This window comes from Euprymna scolopes, chromosome 1 (assembly GCF_053919585.1).
Source record: "Euprymna scolopes isolate OS-2025 chromosome 1, ASM5391958v1, whole genome shotgun sequence".
NCBI classification, from domain to species: Eukaryota; Metazoa; Mollusca; class Cephalopoda; order Sepiida; family Sepiolidae; genus Euprymna; species Euprymna scolopes.
Genome location: NC_136482.1, coordinates 104,213,748 through 104,227,762, shown reverse-complemented (window position 1 = coordinate 104,227,762; position 14,015 = coordinate 104,213,748). Strand labels below are relative to the sequence as shown.

Here is a 14,015-nt window from a genome sequence, read left to right as displayed (position 1 = left end):
TGGTGTAACACCAACAACTATGAAGATTAGGATTCAAGGCTTCATTCAGTCTTGGCAGACTTTGGATAGCCACTGTAAGGGTGCCTGCACGTGAAATTTTCGTGGCAAGAGTTGCGCAATCTCTAACCACGCGTCTCATCAGTCGATATTGTTAAATACCAGTTGCAAGTGGAGGTTCAGGACGACTGGAAACGAGGTAAGCGCAAAGCACATACAGCGCCTAGAATTCCCAAATGGTAACCCATCTGGTGCTAGCCAGGCTTAACGTTGCTTAACTTCGGTGATCTGACGAGGTCCGGTGTCTCAAAGTGATTATGCCATAGGGTAACAGTCCGCAAAAAGAACGAATGCACAAATTATGAAGGCTCATCTCAAAGGATTAAAAAAAAAAAGACAAAAACCTAATTCGAACTCATCTTAAATGTTATTTTTACAGAGGGTCTTTAATGGCGTTTTTTCGAACTCGGGAATCTTTATGTTAAACGGTTTTGTTTCCTATTTATTCACTATTGTCGACCTGTGTCGTTTAACCGCGCACCGTTTTATAATAACGTAAAATATGTAAATTTATTTTCTCATGTACAAAATGCAACTTTGTCTAAATTCACCAGGTAATATTTTAAAGAGTGTAGTGGCGTTTACAAATGCTTGAAATATTTGAAAATGAAATTAACGCATTTGGCAAAGAAAAAATATACTGGCAAACATTAATGATAATTAAATTATAAAAACGTTCAAAAATATATTTGATTTATTTATTTTATGGTGTTGGATTTTTTTTCTGCTGTTTTATATCTTATGGTAGATTTTCGCTTCTTTTCCGGTTCCCCCAGTATTTAGTAAACTTTACAAGTCGTGGGCAAATGGTATGAAAAAACAATTTGAACATTTCGAAAGGTGTGGTGTGGAGTTCAGTTGGGTATTAATTAATTAATTAATTTAAAGATTTTCACGTCTATGTGTTAAAAGTTTACATTTTGGCGTTAGTTTGTTTTTGATTTTGAGTCTGTAAAAAAACGGCCGTGTAGCCGAAACAATAATGTAACTTAACAGAAAGATACAGTAATAAAGAATAAAACGTATATATATATATATATATATATATATATGTGTGTGTGTGTGTGTGTGTGTGTGTGCGTGTGTGTGTGTAATAGTTCTCACTTAGAATAAAGCATTACTCTTTGTAAAAAGAATAATCCTTCTATGCAACATATTTAAGTTATTTATTTTCCGAGCCAACATCTCACATATAGAATAATGATGCGTTTATTTTACTTTATAAAATCTCTATCTTACCATATTTCGCCAAGCACTTCTCCCATCAGCTACCGAATTAACTACTTTCGATTATTTTTCGTCCGAGCGTGATTTTGAAGATATTGATCATGGCTGAAATCATTGTCTCTTGGTGATAGTTGTTGTCGAACATCGAAGTTGAAATCACTAATCAATCACATTTTTACCCTTGGAAATATAGAATAGGAATAACTCCTATCAAGTCACTTTGTGTAAAACAGATATTGTTTTTCTTTTTAATTATTTGGACTATTATCCTCATCTTTTAGTTGTTGTTTTAACGGCGTTTCGGCCAATTATTCCTCTGGCCTTCGTCAGGTTTACCGCGACGGGATAGGAATGTCGAATCACCCAACTACATCCACAGCAATTGCTGCCTTCAATAGCTGTTGTCATCTCACCACGGTTTGGTGAGAAAAAAATCCTCTGATCGGCTTTGGGTGGGATCGAAACCGCTACATCTAGCTCCATGCTTACCTGGAATCGTAGATATTCCGCAACTCTATCCACTGCACCACGGCCCCAAAGGGCAATCAAGGTTGGATTTTTGGTCTTATAAATCCAATTGTTCTTCCAATTGACGGGTCTATACCGATTATTATATTATTGGATTAGTTTAGAATTATTTCTTATCCTGTCGCGGTTAACCTGACGAAGGCCGAAACGTCGTGAAAACCACAACTGGCAGATGAGGATAATAGTCCAAATAATTAAATAAAAAAGTATACAATTTACTCATCTCCAAATTAATTCCAAACTAATCCAATAATATATTGGTTTATTACGATAAATGGCTAGGATATATTATAATTACAAGAATAAGAGGGGAAACAGACGAATGATTCAAATTCTTCCTACAGATTACTGCATATCTTTAATATGTTTGCTTCTATCGGCCGCTCCTCTGCTACGCACTATTTCATAACACAAGGAATACTTCGTTTTCCTTATGGCGTGATTTCCAATTTCTTTTATCGCCACTCCCATTCTAATAATTTTTAATTCTTAGTCATCTCCACTTTTGATCGGTTTAACACCATTTTATTCTTATGCATGCTAATTCATCTGCACCTACATATGCATTGCTAACTCAACAACCAGTGCCTCTTATATCTAGGCAATCGATATTGAAACCATATGATATGTAATCTATCCCGGGTTACACTGGCATGTTGAAAATTGCGATTTTGCTGTGCAGGTTGGTTAGTGCAAAAAGAGTTCAAAGGGTTAAATTTTGAATTAAGTCAAATGCAGTAGCTAGGGTCAGCGATAGCATCCGATATGTCATCCGCTTCGTGTGAAAGAAAACGTGGAAAGAAAACAGAGAGAGAGAAGGCATGAAAGAAAAAAGGAGGAAGATTTCTTTTCGCTCGCATGCAAGTGGGGTCTAGCTTCCGATTTTGGGCGAAACGGACGTGTCGAATTGGACACAAAAATGGGTCGAAAAAAGAAACGCCAAAAAGCTTGCGGTAACAATGCGATAGCTTCCCCCAGACGAAATAAAGTAAAAAAAAAAGTTATGGGGAGCTTTATCGCATATATATATATATATATATATATATATATATATATATATATATATATATATATATATATATATATATATATATATGCACACACACTAGATGTATCTCGATTACATGCGTAGAATCGTAATATGAGAAACACATATTAATAATAATGAGGCATAATCCCAAAAGGCAAAATCCCCCCCTTCGAAATGTTACACCTATAACCATTAGACTTTTTTCCAGCGAGAGTAATAGTGTGTATTAACGTCACATTTATGTTTGTGTATGAGATATAGTTACATCGATTCGTAAATAATAAACCGGTATATATATATATATATATATATATATATATATATATATATATATATATATATATATATTGAAGATATATATATATATATGTTTGTGTATGAGAGTCAGTTACATCGATTCGTAAATAATAAACCGGTATATATATATATATATATATATATATATATATATATATATATATATATTGAAGCTGTATATATATATATATATATATATATATATATATATATATATATATACTAGACTACCCGTGACCCGTAGGGTCAATATGTTATATTAGGTATGAAATTCAAGTATGAGCCTGACACTTTTGACGTAAAGAAAATAGTTTTTTTTTTGACATGACAGAAGCATTTCTATGAAAATAAAATAAAATAATAAATAACGGACGGATCACTCAAATATGAAAAAAATCGTCCCTATTCGTGTAAAGTTACCTATTTTTCCGAATAATCGCTCAAAAATCGAAAATTAAACATGATTTTCCTACGAATCGAATGCCGACGAAAGTCATTTAGCAGCAGAAACGCACATGAACCTACCGATGAGAAATATAAGAATGAAAACCCCATATTGGAATCCTTCAACCAAGTTATAGAAACTTAAAATCTAAAAAGAAAAAATAATTAATAAAACCTGAAGCAAAAAATAGAACCTAAATAAATAAAATAAAATAAAACTAATATTGAAACAGATTAGTAAATGTGTCGACAAATTCACCTTTCTCACACAACTATTTTGTATCTAGAAATGTATACAAAAAATAAAAAACGGAAGGAATGAAAAGAGACGGATAGAGAGTAGTAGTAGTAGTCTTGGCTTTACTACAATTTTTCTTATGTTTGTCAACGGGTTGAAGTTGTTTAGTTGTAAGAAAATAGCGACAGTATAGTTGTAATAAAAATAGTTGCAAAACACCCCCATTCTGTCCATGTTAAATAATAATTTCAGAATAATAACGTTAATATTTCAGTGCGCAGGTCAAAATCTGCAAAAGAAGCGATTTGTATTTATTTGTTTACGTTGTTATGGGTTAATGTTTATGCGCGCATGCGCAACCTGATGTCGTAAACCGGAAAGTGGGTTACATCACTCGTTACAAGGTCATTTGAGTTTTATAATTATATATATATATATATATATATATATATATATATATATATATATATATATATAATTAGTTTCAATTTGGGGAGAGATTCTAGAAACTGAGGTTACCCCCATTTTTTCATTCATTATGTAGCAAAAGATTTATCAATTTAAAACAGAACTCAAATTCTATTTAAACATCGGTAGGTAAGATCAACACATATAGTCTATAGAACGGCGACTGGAAGAATCACTCAGCTATTTACGACTTTATATATATATATATATATATATATATATATATATATATATATATGTGTGTGTGTGTGTGTGTGTGTGTGTGTGTGTGTGTGTGTGTGTGTTCTGGTTCTCATTTAGAATAAAGCATTACTCTTTGTTAAAAGAATAATCCTTCTATGCAACATATTTAAGTTCTTTATTTTCGGAGCCAACATCTCACATATAGAATAATGATACGTTTATTTTACTTTATAAAATCTCTATCTTACCATATTTCGCCAAGCACTTCTCCCATCAGCTACCGAATTAACTACTTTCGATTATTTTTCGTCCGAGCGTGATTTTGAAGATATTGATCATGGCTGCAATCATTGTCTCGTAGCGATAGTTGTTGTCGAACATCGAAGTTGAAATCACTAATCAATCACATCTTTACCCTTGAAAATATAGACAGGAATAACTCCTACCAAGTCTAGTACTGGTATGACCTCGACTATCTGTTGATAAGTCTCAGAATTCTCCCATAGAATTAACCTCGTATTTGGGGACAACTGTAGGGTAACATTTTCTACGTTTTGGATTGATTTTTAGCCGAAAGGCTTGTGGCACTGAAGTTAACCTTTCGGTGTCCCAAATAAAAAATGCTTAAACTCGTTTCTGCGCATTAGAATTCGCGCAAGTGTCAACTTGAATTAATTAAAAAATAAAAAAAAATAATTATATTCTGGACCAATCAGTGGATTTTATTAATTTATTCGAAATGGCCTTTCTAAGAGCCACCTCGATCCGTGAAAATGCCAGATTTTTCTTCAATAACCAGTTGATCTGAGTCCTCGGACCGGTGTCACTCTGTTGAGGTTTGAGCCTGCCACCATGTTTCAACTCATATAACAATCGCACGCAAACATTAGAAAACACACAGGCACGATTCATTAGCGCATTATCGTCTGCTAATGTACATAAAATTATTCATTGAAATATTTACAACCATATTCACTGAATGAAAACAAATGATCATTGACTCTTGTTAACAACTTTTAATAAAATCTAATTTGTATGATTGAGCAGAGATTTGATTACGATTTTGAAACCCGTGTAACGCACTGTCCTTGATTATCGCGTGACTTCTTCGATATCTAAACTAAAGAATTCCTCCTGCTTTACAAGGACTATAAAATTATTCGCGAACGTTCTATGGTTTTCCTATTGTTGTAAACTTCTATTCTTCAGCATATATAAAATGTCTCTTTTTGTGAATTTATGAACTCATTATTTTGCTTGTTTATCGTATAAAATCTCTCTAACCATAAAATCGTTCGAGCGGGATTTAAAGTAACAGATGGTCACAATTTCTCAATTAAATTTTACTTTAAAAATAAGCGTCTTCAAAAAGTGTGGCCATCTTTTACTTTAAATCCCGCTCAGAACTGGAGCATTACACACTTGAAACCACCGGACTAACACGTAAATTCTCGTCTCTTTGCCATAACACCAAAATGAAGAAAAAGAAAAAGAAATTCACGAATCGGACTTTTGATCCTGATGAGGCTATGTATTAGCGAAATATAGGACTTACAAAAAAAAAAGCAATAAACAATGATTTTAGCACTGTGTTCGACACTTCAAAGTTTTCAAAAACGTCTCAATCAAACAATAAAATGTTTGTACCGTTCTATTTAATCTCAACCTTGAAATGTTCCTAACAATCGCATTCAAAACGCGCTATCCACCACACACCTGACCTATATCTATGTTATAATTCTGATTTACTATATTTTTTTTTCGGTCACTTCGGATTTTATACGTTAAACAGACGTTCTGTTATATTTTGAACTTGGGAAGCTATCAAATCAATACACGCATTATACAAATTATTTTATTTCCATCCAGATACTAGTATGTTCAATGCAATTTGATACATGTAAATGTATGCTCTTTTTTTTCCTAACAGGATTGTCAACGTGCGTGCGTGCGTGCGTGCGTGCGTGCGTGCGTGCGCGTGTGTGTGTGTGTGTGTGTGTGTGTGTGTTTGTGTGTGTGTGTGTGTGTGTGTGTGTGTGTGTGTGTGTGTGTGTGTGTGTGTGTGTGTGTGTGTGTGTGTGTTTACAAGATAACATACATCTCATACCGCACTGGATATGACACTGGTTAGAGCTACAAAATCTACTACGCTGTTGGCATCAATTAAGTCAGTGATGTCCACCAGTTTGGTACCGAGTAAATGAACGCAATGCAGCCGATATTTATTTTGTCATTCTGATTTCATGGTCTGTGTCTCTGCTTAAAGTAAAGTAAAATAATTAAAAAATTATATTAAAAAATTATATATAACTATAATACCAGATAAATAAAACGAATAATTGAAATAAAATTATTTAATAAAAAAAAAAACTAATGTAGATTTAAAAGAAAAAATGTCTACTAAATAAGTTTAGTTCAGTTTAGATGGCTTTGATCACGAAGTTGAACTCGGGGAATGAATGGACAAATTAGTTTCTAATTAGACGATTGTTGTGCGACTCATTCAAGGGAACAGAAAGTTTGGATTGCGAACGAGAATGAGTGTTCGTAAGATACGTCTATTCAATATGCACGCTGAGCGATTTATCAACAGATGCGTGACAAATCGCTGAAAACAATATTTCAAATTGAAACGTGACCGACTTACGAGAATTATATTTAAAATTGAAGCGTCAGTGACTAACAAGAATAATATTTAAAACGGAGGCGTGACCGACTCACGAAAATAATATTTAAAAGTTCAGCGTGACAGACTCATGGAAATGATATAAAAATAGAGGTGTGTCTGACTCATAAAAATGATATTTAAAACTGAAACGTCTCCGACTCACGAAAATTGATAGTTAAAATTATATGATTATATTTCAAATCGAAGTCTGACGGATTTATGATATGATATTTTAAGTACAAGCGTTCATTCGATACTGAATCACAAAAATGATATATAATTTTGAAGAGCAACCAACTTATTAAATAATATTATAATTTAAACGTGACCGACTCACGAGAATAATATTTTTAAAAAAATGGGTGTACCAGCTCAACAGAAACAGTATTTTAAAACGTAACAAACTTCCGAAAACAATATTTAAACTGATTCATAACAGATTTCCAAAAACTATATTTTAAACTGGTTCGTAACTGATTTATATATGTATATATATATATATATATATATATATATATATACTAGACAACCCGTGGCCCGTTGGGTCACTCAGTGTTGAGAAATTATAGCAACATTTAATAAATCCAATAAATGTGATTGATACGACTGCTGGTTGTTGGCCCATTATATATATATATATATATATATATATATATATATATATATATATATATATATATATATATATATATATATATATAATGTTTTTTTTTAACAAAATTATAAAAACAAATATTTCTTATATGGCTAAAGCTACCGATATATTATTTTTAACATGATTCCAGGCATATACTCAAAAAGCATATTAAAAAAAAATCTGGAGTGAAAAATGCCATTTATGGATTGTTGGGGGTCGCTGAAAACGTACATAGTAAAATCAATATCTTGTAAAATAAAATTACGTTAAAATAACTTAAACGTAATACGGAAATGAACGATGTAAATAAAAATGCAGAAAGTATTAACAATTGTTTATTTGGATAATTTAAAACGCAAAAAAAAATTAGGCCGCTGAAAACGTACACAGTAAAAAGAAAATACGTTGTCAACTGGTCAAAGTTTATTTATTTGTGAGAAAATTGCGACAGTATAGTTGTAATACAGAATAGTTGCAAAACATCCCCTAAGGGGTCAGTATGTTATATTAGCTATGAAATTAATGTATGAGCATGACACTTGTGACGTAAAGAAAATAGTTTTTTGTGACATAACAGAAATATTTCTATGAAAGTATATTAAAATGAAAAAAAGAATATGGATAGATTTCTATGTGTCATTCTGTTTATAATTGTTTATTTTTGAAAAAAAATTACAGCCATTGAATTTTAAGTGGTCCTGCATTATAGCTTGGATTTTTATCAGCCACTTGTGGTCTTGTAACTTTGCGTTTAGGCATGGTCTGAGGGGAAATACATTATTTCAATTTTCTTCTTCTTCATTAGTAGTAGTAGTATTAGTAGTAGGAGAAGTAGTAGAGTATTAGTAGGGGAAATACATGTCAACCAGTAGTAGTAATAGTAGGATAAGGAAGAGGAGGTGTAGTAGTAGTAGTAAGAGGAGGAAGAGGAGGCGTAGTAGTAGTTGTAAAGAGGAGAAGTAATAGTAGGAGCAAGAAGAGGAGGCATAGTAGTAGTAGTAGTAGTAGTAGTAGTAGGAGGAGGAGGAGGAGGAGGAGGATAGTACGCAAGCAAACAAGCAAACAAGCAAACAACCAAGAACGACAGAGTTTTAGTATTATGTATAAAATAATAGATAGATGAGCAATACTCGCACAGGTTCGAATCCTGTTCGTAGCGGATCATTTTTTATACAAGAAGATAAAAAAACAATCATGTAATATTTCCTGTGATCCGGAGGAGAAGCTGCGATGGCCGAGTGGTTAAGGCGTTTGACTTGAAATTCAATGTGCAATGTTCGCACAGGTTCGGATCCTGTTCGTAGTGGATAGTGTTTAAACACTTTGTAGGAGATAATAAAGCAATCATGTAATATTTTCTGTTACTTGGCGGAGAAGCTGCGATGGCCGAGTGGTTAAGGCGTTGGACTTTAAATCCAATGAGCAATGCCCGATTGGTTCGAATCATGTTCGCAGCGGATAGTGTTTAAACACTTTGTAGAAGATACTAAAGCAATCATGTAATATTTTCTGTGGTTTGCAGGAGAAACTGCGATGCCCGAGTGGTTAAGGCGTTGGACTTGATATCCAATGGGCAATACCTGCACAGGTTCGAATCCTGTTCGTAGCGGATCATTTTTTATACAATGTGTAGAAGATAATAAAACAATCATGTAATATTTCCTGTGATTCGGAGAAGCTACGATGGCCGAGTGGTTAATGCGTTGGACTTGAAATCCAATGCGTGCACAGGTAAGAACCTTTTCGTAGCGGAACGATTTTTATACACTGTGTAGAAGATAATAAAACAATCATGGATTATTTTCTGTGATTTTGAGGAGTAGCTGCGATGGCCAAGTGGTTAAGGCGTGGGACTTGAAATTAATGGATTATGCCCGCACAGGTTCGAATCCTGTTCTTATCGGATAGTGTGTAAAAGCTTTGTAGAAAATAATAAAACAATCATGTAATATTTTCTGTGATTTGGAGAAGAAGCTGGGATGGCCGAGTGATTAAGGCGTTGGAATTGATATCCAATGGGCAATGTCCGCACCGGCTCGAATCTTGTTCGAAGCGGATCGTTTTTTATACACTGTGTAGGAGATAATAAAGTAATCATGGTAGTAAGAGGAGGAAAAGGAGGCATAGTAGTAGTAGTAGTTGTAAAGAGGAGAAGTAATAGTAGTAGCAAGAAGAGGAGGCATAGTCGTAGTAGGAGGAGGATAGTGCGTAAGCAAACAAGCAAACAACCAAGAACGACAGAGTTTTAGTATTATATAGATAGATGTATAACATATATATATATATAACAGATTTATATATACATATAACATATATATATTTATATAACTGGGTAGGTTATTTAAAAGACGTTGAGTGAAAATTAAATAATATTAAACACTCTAAAGCCAAATAGCTGAAACGCGAATTTTTTTTTCTTTAAAAAATAAACAGGTGTTTATTTTTTAAAGAGAGAGAGATATATTTCGGAGATATAAACTCCTTTTTCAATCTATATATATATGTATATATTTCTCCCCTCTTATTCTTCGCCATGGTGTTAAATGGAAGAATTTGAGTTGAGTCCACATGATGTTAGCTGCGGATTTATCTGTAGCCGGATAATTACGCGTGGTCACGTGTGGTCGCGCGTGGTCGCGCGTGGTTTGAAAATCTGGGTAGGTTATCCATTAAATGGTGTTGAGTGAAATTTCAAAATTAAATTACAGATAAATCCGCAGCTAACATCATATGGACTCAACTCAAATTTTCCCATTCAACACCATGGCGAAGAATAAGAGGAAAAAATATTTAAACTGAGTAATAACGTGGATACGAAAATTATATTTAAACTGAGTTGTAACGTGGATACGAAAATTATATTTAAACTAAGTCGTAACGTGGATACGAAAATTATATTTAAACTGAGTTGTAACGTGGATACGAAAATTATATTTAAACTAAGTCGTAACGTGGAGACGAAAATTATATTTAAACTGAGTTGTAACGTGGATACGAAAATTATATTTAAACTAAGTCGTAACGTGGAGACGAAAATTATATTTAAACTGAGTTGTAACGTGGATACGAAAATTATATTTAAACTAAGTCGTAACGTGGAGACGAAAATTATATTTAAACTGAGTTGTAACGTGGATACGAAAATTATATTTAAACTAAGTCGTAACGTGGAGACGAAAATTATATTTAAACTGAGTTGTAACGTGGATACGAAAATTATATTTAAACTAAGTCGTAACGTGGAGACGAAAATTATATTTAAACTGAGTTGTAACGTGGATACGAAAATTATATTTAAACTAAGTCGTAACGTGGAGACGAAAATTATATTTAAACTGAGTTGTAACGTGGATACGAAAATTATATTTAAACTAAGTCGTAACGTGGAGACGAAAATTATATTTAAACTGAGTTGTAACGTGGATACGAAAATTATATTTAAACTAAGTCGTAACGTGGAGACGAAAATTATATTTCAAGTGAGGCGTACCGATACTAATTATATTAAAAAGCTGATGTGTAACAGAAAGACGTAAATGATATTTCAAAAAGCGACAATTAGAAGAAAGCGTGCATCGTCAGTCAACAAAAAAATTATACCTCACACATATGCGCGAAAGGGGCACAAAAAGGTTAAAAGCAAACAGTTCGTATAAAAAACAGTCTGTAATTACGTTATATAATGGTCATAATTCTCTTTATTTAGGTGATTAGGCTAGGGGCGATGAGACGCACAATAAGTCTAAATAAAATGTTATAGTAAATCTATGTTATAATTAGTGCTTTTATTATTGTCGGACGGCATTGAAATATATAATAATTTTTATCATTTATTTTTGGGACTGTAAATAGTTACATAGTTACATATATACCGCTAACAGGGATTGGGTACATGATAGACCTAATAAAAATCTGTGACATTGTTTTTCACATAATATATTTAAGATCAAAAAAATATGTTATATGTTGTACGTATTTCTAGGTTAATTACCATTGGACCTCATGGGGGATTTTGACCCGACATTTTAGATACATGTAATAGATATATATATATATATATATATATATATATATATATATATAGTCATCCACATACAGTTTTGTTTTGCTGCATCACGGTTCATCATTGAAACTAGATAGGCAATTAACTCAAGCCAGGATCGAAACCCGACCGCCCATCCGACAGTCATGGCCTTGAACCATTGCGCTAATCAGCAGCTGCTGTGCGAGTAGTGAATTAACGATTGTTTGACATCGTCCGAATACCTAAGCTCGATTTGTTTACACAAAGAGCACCGTTTAATATGCTAATGGTAATTGGTGTATCACTTCCCAATATGCTCAACTGAAGATAAGGAGAATTATAGTCATCCACATACAGCACTGTTTCGCTGTATCACAGCTCGTCAGTTCAACTAGAGAGGCAACTACCTCAATCCAGGATATATTGGTAGCTTGGGATGCCATAAGGCAAACAACCAAGCAACAAAACTGAAGCTGGCCTGCAGAACACTATATAGGCAAATTTGAGCATATCTTATTGGTTTGAAAATATTGGCTCTATTTTACCAATTGACAAAAAGCTTTAACCATAGAATAGGGTTGTTATCTTCAAAAAGCCTGCAAATTTTTGTGTAGTTACATCACATAGAACCAAAAATATGCGTATTTCAATATTCAATTTAGCTACCAGTAGATATATCCACACACACACACACACACACACACACAGATATATATATATATATATATATATATATATATATATATATATATATATATATATATATATATATATACTTATTGATATGTGTATATACATACATCTATATATATACAGTCCTGGTCAAAATCATAAGATCACTTAATAAAGTAAACGTTTACGCATATTATCGAATTTTTAATCAAACAAATGGTTGAAGCCATTGCCAAAAGGGAAAATATGATGAAAAAAAAAATGAAATCTGCTTCATTCGAAACCTTAACCCTGATCTAATAATTATTTTTTAAAAAACAAACATTTTCACCTGGTCAAAATGATAAGACCACTGATAATTTATCTAACAAAAGGCAATTATAAATTACTAAAAAGGGTCAATATTTAGTAAGTAAATTCGATAATATGCGTAAACGCTTACTTTCTTAAGTGGTCTTATGATTTTGACCAAGACTGTACATATATATACGTATATATATATATATATGCATATATATAAAATATATTATATGTATATATTTTATAAGTTCGAAATCTCAGCGACTACTAATCAGCATTTAACAAAGGAAGGCTTATTGAAAAGGTAATGACCTGAATTGTGTAAGTGTGTAGAGGGTTATGTGATATTTGCTTATAAGGTCGCACATCTAGAGCCTATTTTTGGTACGTTTTTACAGCCATAAAATGTTCCAATCATAGTCATCTGTTTACCTAGTTTTACATATGAATTACAAAATATCTGATATTTCCCCAAAAACCTCTAGCCTTAATGGAGGAAGGAATAAAACTTGCTGCTATGGTTTGAAATTATGTGAAATAACAAGGGATGACTTGATTCCAAATATTTCTCATATGTTATACCTCTTCTTTTTTTTATACATAAAGTAAATTTCACAGTTTATAATGATTATTGGATACTGGAGACATTCATAATCGTACCCTATTTCCAAAAGAGGGGAGATATAACATATGAAAAATATTTGGAGTCAAGTCTCCCCTTGCTGTTATTTCAGATCATTTGGAATCATAGCGGCAAGTTTAAGTCTCCCCTCCATCAAGGCCAGAGGTTTGGGGATATATATATATATATATATATATATATATATATATATATATATATATATATATATATATATATATAAAATTGTTATGTGTGTATGTACGTGTGTGTACGTATGTGTGTGTTTTGTTAAGTGTTTATCAATGCATTAAAGCCTACAGAACCTTCTCTTTTTGTTATTTTTTTGTTGTAGTTCTTGTCTATTTGTTTACGAGCTGTTTTCATTCCACGGTAGAGATAATCATTCATTAATAATATATATTCTCCAAATGCATCACCCAAGATACCAGGATAAAGATATTTTAGTTCAATCTTATTTCTAAGAAATTTCAACCTGTAGAACCCTTGATAACTGAAATATTTTCACACAAACTAAAAGATGATTGTTTTCAAGTCCAATGTTAACAAATATTCTTTATGTCATCCTGTGAACTCATCATAGTTCTTAATTTCTTTAAGGT

General features: G+C 32.6%; 1 non-coding gene across 1 annotated transcript; it reads left to right on the top strand.

Moving 5' to 3' along the window:
- The first annotated feature begins 9,304 nt into the window (after nt 1-9,304).
- On the top strand, nt 9,305-9,386 carry Trnas-uga (transfer RNA serine (anticodon UGA)). The gene has a single exon. It is a non-coding gene; the product is annotated as a tRNA-Ser (tRNA).
- The last annotated feature ends 4,629 nt before the right edge of the window (nt 9,387-14,015 follow it).